This window comes from Phocoena sinus, chromosome X (assembly GCF_008692025.1).
Source record: "Phocoena sinus isolate mPhoSin1 chromosome X, mPhoSin1.pri, whole genome shotgun sequence".
NCBI classification, from domain to species: Eukaryota; Metazoa; Chordata; class Mammalia; order Artiodactyla; family Phocoenidae; genus Phocoena; species Phocoena sinus.
In genome coordinates this window covers 118,806,251-118,821,190 of record NC_045784.1, presented here as the reverse complement: position 1 = coordinate 118,821,190, position 14,940 = coordinate 118,806,251, and positions in this window count along the sequence as shown.

The following is a 14,940-nucleotide window of genomic DNA, read 5'->3' as shown; positions in this document are numbered from 1 at the left end:
TCTCTTGAGGTTACTTACAGGAAAAAATAAGAACATATTACAAAGTCACTTAAAAAATTAAAGCAGTGTGGGGTAAGGTATTTCAGGATCCGTATGCCAATTGCTAGACTCGTGAATTGTCGGGAAACCAGTCTGGACTACCATACACTAATTCAAGCCACTTTTTTTTCATTACTATTAAATGCACTAAACCATGTAAGTCTAAAATAGAGATTTATGGTGCTCTAGAGCTTTAAACCACTTTTATGTTGTAGCCAGTCTCCCAAAGAACACCTCCCCTATTCATTAACTAGGTACTGGATGCTGGACTGGAGGGAAAAAATATTTTTTCGTGACCATAACATCCCATGGGTCCTATATATATATATATATATATATATATATATATATATATATGCCAGATTTTGTGGTTTATTTTCTTTCTCTAAAGCTCACATTCTGTGGTACACTTCTGTTCTACCACAGGTAATATGGATCAAGTTTTATTCAGGCATACGAGGCCTCAGAAGGTCTCCCACACAAACATCCACATTGAAACACTTTTGTAAGAAGTACTCAGATAAGAGGAAAAAACAAATCCAGGAGATGCTGCGAGGGATATGAGGTTTACAAGTGATGGAATACCTTGGCATTATGTGTTGAATTGTGCCCCTCCCCCAAATTCCTATGTTGAAGTCCTAACCCCCAGTACTTCAGAAAGTGACTATTTGGAAACAGGGTCACTGCAGATGTAATTAGTAAAGATGAGGACATATCATACTAGGGTGGGCTCCTAATTCAACATTACTGGTGTTGTTATAAAAAGGGGAAAGTTGGACCCAGACAAGCAAACAGAGAGAATGCCACATGAAGATGAGAGTTATGCTGCCACAAGTCAAGGAACTACCAGAACTGAGGAGAGAGGCCTGGAAAAGATCCTTCCCTGGTGCCTTCAGAGGAGGGCATGGCCCTACTGACAACTCCATCTCAGATGTCTAGCCTCTAGAACTGTGAGCTAATAAATCTCTGTTGTTTCAGCCACCCAGTTTTTGGTACTTTGTTATGGCAGCCGTAGGAAACTAATACACTTGGTGAAGTTTGCTATTGCCTTAAAAATGGCTAAGACCAAATAATGGAAAAATAAGAGAGGAGTACTAGGGAGGAAGTGTCCTTTCCCACCCCATCCCTTGCATCGCCTCCTCCCCACAGGAAAAGGAGTGACTAATCTGATTGTACAGAGTTAAACTGCATTAGGTCACACATCACTAGTAGGTAAGGTCACTATCTTGAAAGGTGATTCGTGTTTGCTATGCTCTCTGTACAACCTGTGACTTGATATGTGACGCAGCTCTGGGGTCCTCATCCATTTTGCTGGTTGGGTAAGTGGACTAGAGTCCGATTTAAAAGTCTAGTCATCTCTCTCTCTTTCCCTCTCTTCTGTCTTCTCTCTCTCTCTCTTCCTTCTCTCTCTGCACATGAATATGCAGGTGAGTGTCAAGATGACAATTCCACTGGAAAGTCAGAGGCCCCCTTTTTTCTTTTTTTTGTGGTACGCGGGCCTCTCACTGTTGTGGCATCTCCCGTTGCGGAGCACAGGCTCTGGACGCGCAGGCTCAGCGGCCATGGCTCACGGGCCCAGCCGCTCCGCGGCATGTAGGATCTTCCCGGACCAGGGCACAAACCTGTGTCCCCTGCATAGGCAGGCGGATTCTCAACCACTGTGCCACGAGGGAATCCCCAGAGGCCCCCTTCTTAAGTCACAAGTTTAAGCTGCATCCACAATCTACCTCTTAACAGCACTCTGTGTTGGGTTATTCAGTCTTGGCCAGCCATTAATGAATAAATCAATCATCTGTAATCAGTACTTTGTTTCTGATTTGGTTATTGAAGAGGAATGAGTGGTCCCCAAAGCCCTAAACAAATCCTACCCAAGAAAGTAGAGATGACAGTCAAAAGAAAGAGGAGACACCAATTCAACTTCTTTTGAAGAGACTCTTCCAGGAAAGTCATTTTTTGAAATTGTGGCATTTGTCATATACTCATGGTGCTCCAAACACTCTACTGAGTGATGTGCATAAAATTAACATGAGTCAGACTCTGCCCCTAAACAGCTTCTATCCTGTGGAAGAGAAAATCCACCCACTCCCCAAAAAAATCTGTCCTAAAATCAGTCTGGAAGGAAAAAACAAGTCTTCAAAAATAGAGCCAATAAGAGTAGAACATGCAATATTCTAAACATGGACTACTGCTATGGCCACACTGAATCTCTGCTAGTTAGAGATATTTTAGTTTAGGATTTTTACCCACCCTCTAAGGGTAACAGCTACTGACTTACTAGAAAACATTTCACTGTACCAGCTCAAGGGATAAGTGTAAGAGAGGACTTGCGGATAGGTTGCTAGATTTAGCATATAAAACACAGGATATCCATTTACGTTTGAATTTCTCGTAAACAATGAGTAATTTGGGGGGCATGCATATGTCAAAGAATATTCATAGTTTATCTGAAATTCAAATTTAATGGGGCCTCCTGTGTTTTATCTGGCAACTGCACTCAGGGAGGACAAAAAGAATATATGTGAACAGATTAGATAGTCAATTTGCCCACCGAGACCCAACTTCTTCAGGTTTCATCTGGCATGTTCATAGCTCTGGGAGGGACAGTCCTTCACACAATCAGAGTCCACTGTCTTTACCCTGACTGAACCAAAATTAGACAACTGACATCCTAGAAGCACATAAATTAGTTGGCTGTTAGATTTGGTCTCTTGAGAATTTTCAATAAGAGACACAGAGACTCTGGTGAGAGGACTATGTGGATGCTTGAATTAAATAACAGAGTCAGGCTGAGAAGGCAGTTAGGTAGAAAGTAGAGATGATAGTCAAAAGAAAGAGGGGACCTCCCTGGCGGTCCAGTGGTTACAACTCCACACTTCCACTGCAGTGGGCACGGGTTTGATCCCTGGTCGGGAAACTAAGACCCCACATGCCAAAAACAAACAAAACCAACAAAAAAAGAAAGAGGAGATAGAAGCATAGAAGAGAGATACTACGTGGTGAGAGAAAGAGCGCGCAACCTCAGTTTCTGCTAGCCAATTCCAGTTTCAATCATTCTGCGGCCTGGCTGTACTTCATAGACCAGATACCTATAATACTGTCTGTCATATTCTTATAATAAATTTCTCCTTCTTAAGGTAGCTTGAATGAGTTTCTACTCGCTGACATCACTGATCCTTGAGTAAGGAACGGTATGACCTCTCAAGGATAGAACAAGAATGACAAATGGCTTTCATCTCAGGTGACTAGTCTGATCTATTTACATAGCTGTGTACAGGGCTGGACTGCAAAAGGTTATGGGATTACTCCAAATTCACTGACAAAGATGCCAAGATAGACTAGCACTGTCTGCTGTGAAGTGGGAGCAGGAAGTGGCAAAAGACATGTCATATATTTGCCATCCCAGCAGTCGAGGAAGAAATTGAAATAAGTGTAGGTCTTCTTCTAAAAGACGCCAAAGATCATTGTGGAACTACATTATGGAAATATGAGGTACACAAAATATACAAAATTTCATTACCTATCATCACAGCAGTTTGCTGAACTTTTGCATTTTCCTATCTCTTCTTCATACTTATGTGATCCTTAATTTCTTTCTATGGAAGGTCACCAATAGAAATAAATACGAATCAACTATTTTCCTGGAAGGCTGCATTTGGACTATGTTGGTATTTAAACAGTTCATGGAAAAATATGTCAAGGCTATAAATAAATTCTCTGTACACTTGAGATCATGAATATTGTTTATGATCTGGGCCAAGAACAAAAGCCGATTAGGAAAATTAGCATATATTGCCGAAGCAGCTGTGATTTAAACCACAGAAGATACTGACTTTTCCCACTAAATAATATTAACAACTTATATTAATATGGCACTTTTACAGACTGTCAAAAAGTGAAGTAGTCTCACATCCCTTTATTAAATACAAAATAGCCGATCCCAGGAACTCTGCACGTATTACAAATATGTACACCATCCAGGAAGCACTAAGCCTAAAGTGTAGTGAATCAGGGCAACTATCGAGAGTCCTGTGCTTTAGGGAACACCAGATTTCTGGTAGACCGATAAATAACTGAGGGAGGCAACCCAAAGGAGATAAGGAAGGTAATGACCTTGTAAGTACTTGAAAAAACTGTTCCCTGACAAACTGTAAACAATTGGTCCATAAACTCCACTCTACCCTTTTGTGACTTTTCTATTCCTTTAACCGAATTTCATTTGGACAGCAGTGTCGGGATGGGGAGGGGAGTGGGTCTGCTGGAGACCCACAGTGATTAGACCTGGCTAAAACTTCCTGCGGAAGCCTACGGGTCACTGGAAACTTGCCTACCCTGTGGTAACATAAAACAGTCTTTAATGATGGGAGATTGCCCAGCAGTCACGGGACGACACAGAAATAGCCTGATTATTAGAGCTGAGCAGGAGTTGAGACATTACCAGTCATAGTCTTAGTACTGGCCTTCAGGAGAGGAGCTAATTCACTTTTTGTGAAGAATGACAAGACCATTGTTTCTTTGAAGTCCATATTATACCTGGTTGCCTGGGTGATTCTGGACAATCTATATGCACAGATACTCACAGAGAAGGAAGCAGCTTTACTGCGAGTGCTAATGAAATGTAGCGTAAGTGCTTAATTTATGTGATGGGTTTAGTCTTTTTGTCACGGTTGGGTGTTCTCTGTTACCCAGGATTGATTAGGAAGATTCTCATAAAGCACAGGTATGGTAGTATGTCGTAGGAGAGGTGGAGTAAGGAGGAGGTGTGCAATACTGAAAGGCAGGCCAATTGGAGCAGAAAGGAAACTTGGCCTTCCCCACAATTGTAAAGCAGAAGGTATGAGGCAGAGAAGTTGGCAGTCGCAAGGTGTGATTTGAAAGGCAGAAGGTGAGTGAACCCTCCCTACACACCCATATCCTTTACACTTAAATGCCACCACCATAGACTCATTACTTCGGCTCGGCGTTCCTCATTCCCTGTGGTTCTTTTTAAACACTTAAACATTTCTTAAAGTCCTCAAATTCTTAAATTGAAGAGGCTGATCAGATCTCATTCCTCTGTCATAAGGGAGGACTGCAGAAGAGCACTGGGCTCTTGACACAGAGGCTAGGAAAAGGCAGTGCTAAAAGGAGGCAGGGGAGTTTGAGAAGGTCTAGTAAACACCTGTTGGGATGCCTGCCTTGCTCACCTCAATTGATTTCCTGTTTTGTTGGGAGCTCCCTTTTGAGAAGAGTCTCCTGGTTTGCTGATGGTTTCTGGTGGAGACTGAATGCCTAGCCAAGTGAGGATAAAGACACAGGCTGCCCATCACAGTGTTATCTCATCTGCCTGGCCATAAAGTCTGGGGTGCCCAGAAGTATTCCATCATCTTGTGGAAGGTGTCTATGTGGGATGCAGTCTGAGCAGGATCTGAAGGCATAGGTTAGTTTCCTAAGCAGGTGGCCCAGACTCCCTTGGCACCTCCTCCTGCCATATTGCTGCCCCTCCTCAATCCATACCTGTGGCCTCATGGTAAGTTACCTATGACCAAATGATTTAAGGTCAAAAAGAAATACATGAGCCTGGTTTACACAAAACTCTGCATAGATAAGCTGGCACCATCTTAAAGTGGATGACTGCATCACTACAATCCCACCATGGGGTGCCCTGAAGAGACACTAGGGAAGGCAAATCTTCCCAGTGGACAGAACTTTGAGCAACACATCTGGTTGTCTATTGTGCCCAGGAGAGATGGCCTGAGGTACGGATCTACTCTGACTCACAGGCAGTGACCAATGGGTTGGCCAGGGACTTAGAACAAGTTCCTAACAGCAATCTAAATATTGCCACTTGGAAACCTGAAATTTTATCTACTTAAAAATAGCATATAGAGTTTCCCTGGTGGCGCAGTGGTTGGAAGTCTGCCTGCCGGTGCAGGGGACACGGGTTCGAGCACTGGTCTGGGAGGATCCCACATGCCGCGGAGCAACCGGGCCCGTGAGCCACAACTGCTGAGCCTGCGTGTCTGGAGCCTGTGCTCTGCAACAAGAGAGGCCGCGATAGTGAGAGGCCCGCGCATCGCGATGAGGAGTGGCCCCTACTTGCTGCAACTAGGGAAAGCCCTCACACAGAAATGAAGACCCAACACAGTCAAAAATAAATAATAAATAAAATTTTAAAAAATAGCATATAAAAGTAAGAAGTAATTTAACAAACCATCCAATCCCCTCATTTTCCCATGGGGAAAATAAGGTCCAGAGAATATACGTGATTGGTCCAAAGGGAACCCTAAATAACAGCGAGAATTGACATCTCCTGGATCTCAGTTTAGGTCTCTCTCCATAACAGCACATCCATAATCACTCATTCCTTTGTCAACATTCCTTTAGCTTCAACAATGTGTTACGCTCTTCCGTGGAAAATAGGCATAAAGATCAATAAGGCATGGTCCCTGCCCTCAAGAAGCTCTTGTGTTTGTTATGTGTTTTGTGCATATTGGTGCATTATACTTATATCCTGTGACAAGAAATAAGTGAAACCAAAATGGCAAATACTTTTTCAAGTAGGGCAGACTGAATACTTGCCGAAGAGTGCCAAATGGAATTACAAATACTAGAAAGTGAGCCAGTAAGAACTATATGACTTAAAACAGACACCAACAGAGATATTAATTAATGCAAGGTTGGATTTGATTCTTAAGGGGAGTTTGCATCACTATCACTGCTGGGAAGAGAGCCATTTTTAATGGATTTTGATGGCATCCTGCCTGAGTCTTAGTACGTAAAAGTTGGCCTGGGTGAGATAAAAGTTGAATTAGTTGATCAGGAAGCCTGAAGGATGGTACAATCTGCCATTATTTTAAACAGTAGAAAGCGACTGAAATAGGGTGGTTGAGTACCCAAAGGGTTTGTTAATTTTCAGATCTGAGCTTCAAATTCTATTCTTTGATTCCTTAGGAAGCTCCGTTCCCTTCCCAATTGACCTTTCTCACAAAAACTAAAAAAGATAGAGACGGTTCACTCCTGTGCATCCTCTTCATCTAAGACTGTTCAACTCACTCTCTCCTCTCTCAGCCTTCTTCCCTGTCTTAGAAGAGGAAGGGTCCCTCCTCCCCTCTCGACCTGAGCCTCCTGTTCTCCAGTCCATCTCCTCTTACCTCATTTCACACCCAGCTTCCTCAATCATCATTTCTTTCTGAAATCTTCAGCTTCTTTCTACAGAATCTTTCCCTCTCTGCTTTTTTTTTTTTTTTTTTTTTTTTTTGCGGTATGTGGGCCTCTCACTGTTGTGGCCTCTCCCGTTGCGGAGCACAGGCTCCGGACGCGCAGGCTCCGGACGCGCAGGCTCAGCAGCCATGGCTCACGGGCCCAGCCGCTCCGCGGCATGTGGGATCTTCCCGGACCCGGGCACGAACCCGCGTCCCCTGCATCGGCAGGCGGACTCTCAACCACTGCGCCACCAGGGAAGCCCCCTCTCTGCTTTTAAACATGTATAGGTCTCCTTTAGTTTGGGGAGAAAAAAAAAAGCCGCTTAATCCTGATGGCCCTCTAGCAACGGCCCTCCTAGCAATTGTACAATCCTTTTTCCTTCTTCCACCATCAAGCTTTGCAAATGAATGGATTACATCTATAAACTCCTGCTATCTGGCTTCCAGCCCAACCACCACTGAAACTGAATTCTTAAGGCTCATGCAGGATTTCTGAAGCATTAAATGAAATAGTTCTCCTCAGTTCTGATTACCCTTGACCAGGGTAAACTTTTTTTTTTTTTTTCTGCATTGGGTCTTTGTTGCTGTGCGCGGGCTTTCTCCAGTTGCGCTGAGCAGGGGCTATACTCTTCCTTGCGGTGTGCAGGCTTCTCACTGCGGTGGCTTCTCTTGCTGTGGAGCACGGGCTCTAGGCGCGCGGGCTTCAGTAGCTGTGGTGCGTGGGCTTCAGTAGTTGTGGCACGTGGGCTCAGTAGCTATGCCTCGTAGACTCTAGAGCGCAGGCTCAGTAGTTGTGGCACATGGGCTTAGTTGCTCCGGGGCATGTGGGATCTTCCCGGACCAAGGCTCGAACCCGTGTTCCCTGCATTGGCAGGCGGATTCTAAATCACTGCGCCACCAGGGCAGCCCCAGGGGTAAACTTTTGAGGTTTAGAGCATCTTATATCAAGGTCTTAAACCACATTTTCCATGCATACTATACCTTTTTATTAGAGCATTCTATTGTTACTTCAACATAGTTAAAACTGAACTCCCAATTTTTTCCATTCATGTTCCCTCTGAATGATTTTCCTATGTACAACTGATGGTGAGCCCTATGAGAGCAGGGATCACATCTCTCATGCACATTACTATAGCTCCAGCACACTGCCTGGATGTAATCAACATTCAATAAACTTTTGTTGAAATGAATAAATGAATAAACCTTTTCTTCCATGCTCTGAGCCTTAATTCCTTAGAGTCATTTTGGATTCACCTCTCTCCTTTGTTCCATAAATTAAATCAGTGATGAAATCTTGCCAATTATGACTTCAAAATGTGGTGGTTAAGGGTATGGATTTGGAGTCAGGTGGACCTGTTTGACTCTTTGCTCTGCTATTGTCAAGCTGTGACATTGAGCAAGTTCCCTAACCTCTCAGTTTCTTCATCTGTAAAATGAGGATAGTAATGGTATCTTATGCGGTTAATGAGAATAAATGAGGTAATGTGTATAAAGTGCTTAGCACAGTGTCTGGCACATTGCAAATGTTCAATAAATGATAGCTATAGGGCTTCCCTGGTGGTGCAGTGGTTGAGAGTCCGCCTGCCGATGCAGGGGACACGGGTTCATGCCCCGGTCTGGGAAGATCCCACATGCCGTGGAGTGGCTGGGCCCGCGAGCCATGGCCGTTGAGCCTGCGCGTCTGGAGCCTATGCTCAGCAAAGGGAGAGGCCACAGCAGTGAGAGGCCCACGTACCGCAAAAAAAAAAAAAAAAAAAAAAAAAAAAAAAAAATGATAGCTATAAAATTGTCTTTCACTGCTCCCCACTGTGAACTCAGGCTCCCCTAGGAAGGTCTGTTTACTACTTCATATCTTTGCTGTTTCTCTTGGCTGGAATGCTCTCCTTCCTTTCTGCGCATTCAAAATGCTATTTACTCTTTTTGTTAAGTTTTTTTAAGTAATACATATTCATGGTTTAAAAGTTAAATAGAAAAAAAAAGTTAAATAGATTAATAAGACTTTTTAAAGCAAAAGAGCAGACCTCTACTCCATCCCTCCCAACTTCTGATCTGTACTAGTAAAGCAACCACTTTCAATAATCTTAGCTGTTTCCTCTAATATTTACTTCTGTATTTCTAAATAATGTACTTATACTGATGCTCTTGATCTTTCCATTTTTAGATAGTACTTACTGCCTTCTTATCATGGAAGATAAAGATTTAGACCTCTTACAACACCATCCTTTCCAACTTGCTTTCCCTTCATTCTACAAAAGAGTTTTTTAATTTGGTAAAACAGTAAGGCAGTGTTCATTATTATGGCTATGTAAATGTCTTTCAGTTTGGAGCCAAACAGTATTTTATCACGACTCATTTACCTGCTTGAGCAACTTTCACTTTTTCCTGGAGTTAAAAACTGCCTTGGTTTTTCTTTGTTTGTTTATATGTATCGATTACTAATTCTTCACTAATTTTCTCATACCTGTAAAACATTTCTGAATACCACTCTGCATATCATCAAACACATCAGGTAATCTATTAGCTACTTTAAAAGATTCTTTTCTCTAGATACATCCCACCTGTATCCCTCCATCTTCCTACTCTCCTCTGGCCTGGCTGATCTTTAGGTGTGCCACATAGCTGTCTACCGCAAACTTTCTTTCATTATCATCTGGGGAATTCCCTTCACTTCTCTTTTATGTTTATCCCCTGTTTCTCGATGTCTTCCTCTTTCTTGGTTTACTCTTTCATATGATGGAATGAATATTCCAGGGCTTCCTAGAAGGGAGGTAAAAATTTTAGATCATTTACTACTCCTGCATGTGGACCCATTGCTCCTATAGGCAGGTCCACTAACCATTTACTGGAATATTTTTGCCTCCACATCTTTGCCATTCTCCTCCTTAGAATGCTCTCCTACTTCCAGTCCGTGTCTCCAAACGCTATTTGTATTTTCAAACTGATTCTTATTTTTACAAAAATAATGTACGTACATAGTTTAAAAGTTAATTATAAGGAAAAAGACAAGGTTGCACACTCTCACCACTATTATTCAACATAGTTTTGGAAGTTTTAGCCACAGCAATCAGAGAAGAAAAGGAAATAAAAGGAATCCAAATCAGAGAAGAAAAAGTAAAGCTGTCACTGTTTGCAGGTGACATGATACTATACACAGAGAATCCTAAAGATGCTACCAGAAAACTACTAGAGCTAATCAATGAATTTGGTAAAGTAGCAGGATACAAAATTAATGCACAGAAATCTCTGGCATTCCTATACACTAATGATGAAAAATCTGAAAGAGAAATTAAGGAAACACTCCCATTTACCACTGCAACAAAAAGAATAAAATATCTAGGAATAAACCTACCTAAGGAAACAAAAGACCTGTATGCAGAAAACTATAAGACACTGATGAAAGAAATTATAGATGATACAAATAGATGGAGAGATATACCATGTTTCTGGATTGGAAGAATCAACATTGTGAAAATGACTATACTAGCCAAAGCAATCTACAGATTCAATGCAATCCCTATCAAACCACCACTGGCATTTTTCACAGAACTAGAACAAAAAATTTCACAATTTATATGGAAACACAAAAGACCTCGAATAGCCAAAGCAATCTTGAGAAAGAAAAACAGAGGTGGAGGAATCAGGCTCCCTGACTTCAGACTATACTACAAAGCTACAGTAATCAAGACAATATGGTACTGGCACAAGAACAGAAATATAGATCAATGGAACAGGATAGAAAGCCCAGAGAAACCCACGCGCATATGGTCACCTTATTTTTGATAAAGGAGGCAAGAATATACAATGGAGAAAAGACAGCCTCTTCAATAAGTGGTGCTGGGAAAACTGAACAGCTACGTGTAAAAGAATGAAATTAGAACACTCCCTAACACCATACACAAAAATAAACTCAAAATGGATTAAAGACCTAAATGTAAGGCCAGACATTATCAAACTCTTAGAGGAAAACATAGGCAGAACACTCTATGACATAAATCACAGCAAGATCCTTTTTGACCCACCTACTAGAGAAATGGAAATAAAAACAAAACTAAACAAATGGGACCTAATGAAACTTCAAAGCTTTAGCTTTTCCTTTGCCCAGCAAAGGAAACCATAAACAAGATGAAAAGACAAGATGAAAAAACAATGGGAGAAAATATTTGCAAATGAAGCAACTGACAAAGGATTAATCTCCAAAATTTACAAGCACCTCATGCAGCTCAATAACAAAAAAACAAACAACCCAATCCCAAAATGGGCAGAAGACCTGAATAGACATTTCTCCAAAGAAGACATACAGACTGCCAACAAACACATGAAAGAATGCTCAACATCACTAATCATTAGAGAAATGCAAATCAGAACTACAATGAGGTATCACCTCACACCAGTCAGAATGGCCATCATCAAAAAATCTACAAACAATAAATGCTGGAGAGGGTGTGGAGAAAAGGGAACCCTCTTGCACTGTTGGTGGGAATGTAAATTGATACAGCCACTATGAAGAACAATATGGAGGTTCCTTAAAAGAACAAAAATAGGGCTTCCCTGGTGGCGCAGTGGTTGAGAGTCTGCCTGCCGATGCAGGGGACACAGGTTCGTGCCTCGGTCTGGGAAGATCCCACATGCCGTGGAGCGGCTGGGCCCGTGAGCCATGGCTGCTGAGCCTGTGTGTCTGGAGCCTGTGCTCCACAACGGGAGAGGCCACAACAGTGAGAGGCCCGCATACCGCAAAAAAAAAAACCAAAAAAGAAAAAAATAGAACTGCCATATGACCCACAATCCCACTCCTGGGCATATACCCTCAGAAAACCATAATTCAAAAAGAGTCACGTACCACAATGTTCATTGCAGCTCTATTTACAATAGCCAGGACATGGAAGCAACCTAAGTGTCCGTCGACAGATGAATGGATAAGGAAGATGTGGTGTAGTGAGGTGGATGGACCTAGAGTCTGTCATACAGAGTGAAGCAAGTCAGAAAGAAAAAAACAAATACTGTATGCTAACACATATATATGGAATCTAAAAAAAAAATGGTTCTGAAGAACCTAGGGGCAGGACAGGAATAAAGACGAAGACGTAGGCAATGGACCTGAGGACACGGGGAGGGGGAAGGGTAAGCTAGGACGAAGTGAGAGAGTGGTATGGACTTATATATACTACCAAATGTAAAATAGATAGCTAGTGGGAAGCAGCCGCATAGCACAGGGAGATCAGCTCGGTGCTTTGTGACCACCTAGAGGGGTGGGATAGGGAGGGTGGGAGGGAGACACAACAGGGAGGAGATATGGAGATGTATGTATATGTACAGCTGATTCACTTTGTTATACAGCAGAAACTAACACACCATTGTAAAGCAATTATACTCCAATAAAGATGTTAAAAAAAAAGCAGTTGGTACGAAAAAGGAAAAAAAAAGTTAATTATAAGACTTGTAAAGAGGGACTTCCCTGGTGGTGCAGTGGTTAAGAATCCGCCTGGCAATGCAGGGGATACGGGTTCGATCCCTGGTCTGGGAAGATCCCACATGCCGCAGAGCAACTAAGCCCATGCACCACAACTACTGAGCCTGTGCTCTAGAGCCTACGTGCCACAAGTACTGAGCCCTCATGCTACAGCTACTGAAGCCCGTGTGCCTAGAGCCCGTGCTCCGCAACAAGAGAAGCCACCACAATGAGAAGCCTGCACACCGCAATGAAGAGTAGCCCCTGCTCACCACAACTAGAGAAAGCCTGCATGCAGCAACGAAGACCCAACACAGCCAAAAATAAATAAATAAAAATTAAAAAAAAAAGACTTGTGAAGAGATAAAATAGAAGTCCGTTATCCCCTTCTTCTCCATTCTCAATTCGTACTCCTAGAGGCAAGCACTATTCATTATTTTAGCTGTTTCTTCTGGTATTTACCACATTATTTCTAAATAAAATAACTACAGTGAGATATTTTGACTTAATGACTTCCTATTTGGGAAGATAAAGATTTAGTCTTCTTATGCCACATCCTCTCCAACCTGTTCTCTATATTCCCAATATAGTTTAGCAGGATGTAGAATTCTGAATCAGAAATCATCTTCTCTGAATCTTGAAGGCCAAAATATATCCCAGTGAGTTCACCGTAGTTCGTAGTGATTGCCTTTTCCCTTCCCCTGAAATAAAATACCCCATCCTTTGAACAATCAGTTCTAGGACCGTGCATGTCTTTGATATGATTACTAGAATACACCTACTTCCCCTTTTTGAAAAGCAAAATGATATTAGATCATCCACAATCCCCTTGGACTTCTGTTCTCCATGATTACTAACCTCATTTGTCAGTACAGTACCCTCGGTGTAATTAATATGGGCTATTTGGAGCACTATAACAGGGAGCCCTGATCTCATCTGACAAAGTGACATTTAAGTTGAGATCTGAAAGATGAATAGCAAAGGCTGTGAAAGCATTCCCGCAGAGATGGCTGCAAGTGCAAAATCTGTCAGGGGAAAAAGAACTTTGGGAACTCAAGGGATAAAAGGTGGCCAGTGGAGTGTAGCTTGGTGAGTAAGGGGGAGAGAAGGCTCACTGGAGGCTAGAGAGGAAGGCAGCGGTCAGAGAATTCAGAACCTTGTAGTTGAGGTTAAGGCAAGATTTGGGACTTATCCTAAAAGCAATGAGCAGCTACTGAAAAGTCATAAGCAGGGGAGTGATTTGATCTGATTTGTCTTCCAAAGACTTCTGTGGTTGCAGGGTGGGGAATGAATTGGAAGGGGCCAATAGTTAGGAAGATATGGGTAAAATTGGTTTTACATCAACGTTAAGGCCAGCTTTGTAAGGGAGAAAGAAATTTCAAATGGGCAAAAGGTAGTCTTATGAGGTATTTTGGGGGGTTTTGTTTTATTTATTTATTTATTTATTTATGGCTGCGTTGGGTCTTCCGTTGCGGCAAGCAGGGGCTACTCTAGTTGTGGCACATGGGCTCAGTAGTTGTGGCTCACGGATTCTAGAGCATAGGCTCAGTAGTTGTGGCACACGGGCTTAGTTGCTCCGCGGCATGTGGGATCATCCCGGACCAGACCAGGGCTTAAACCCGTGTCCCCTGTATTGGCAGGCAGATTCTTAACCTCTGCGCCACCAGGGAAGTCCTTATGAGGTATTTTGAAAGCTCAGCGGAGACCTTTGAATTTCTTCAACTTGCTGATGGCCGTGATAGAGATGTTGATATAACAGCTTCAATTTTTTTTTCTTTCTTTTCTTAGTATTAGACGAGGAAGTGACTCTTCCTTCTCATCATTCCCCTCCTGCTAGATCCCTGAATTGCTGATCAACCAATTGATCCCAGAAGCAATTTGCTCCCCTCCTTCCCAAGCATGGACTGATGAATCCGGTGCCCTAGTGGGTGTTCTGCCCATTTCCCATGGTGAGATTTCTGAGGGGTTGAGGTAGAAGGTGGGAAAGAGCAACTGGGGTGATAGAGAAGAAGGGCTTCCAAAGGGCTTGCACAGAAATAGGGCAGCAGGACTGAAATGGTCAAGGAACATTTTCCCTTCCCTTTCCGAGACAGTACAAATTATATCTAGTCAAGATGGGAATAAGGACAGAAGACCGCTTCCTCTGAACTCCTGCCTGCAGGAGCCTGGGGCTTCTACTGCAGTCAGCTGATGTACCACAAGAGTTGGTGTTATATACCAAGAGGTCTGACAGTTTAGACAGGAGGAAGTTAGTTTTTGCAGTTCTGTTTATGG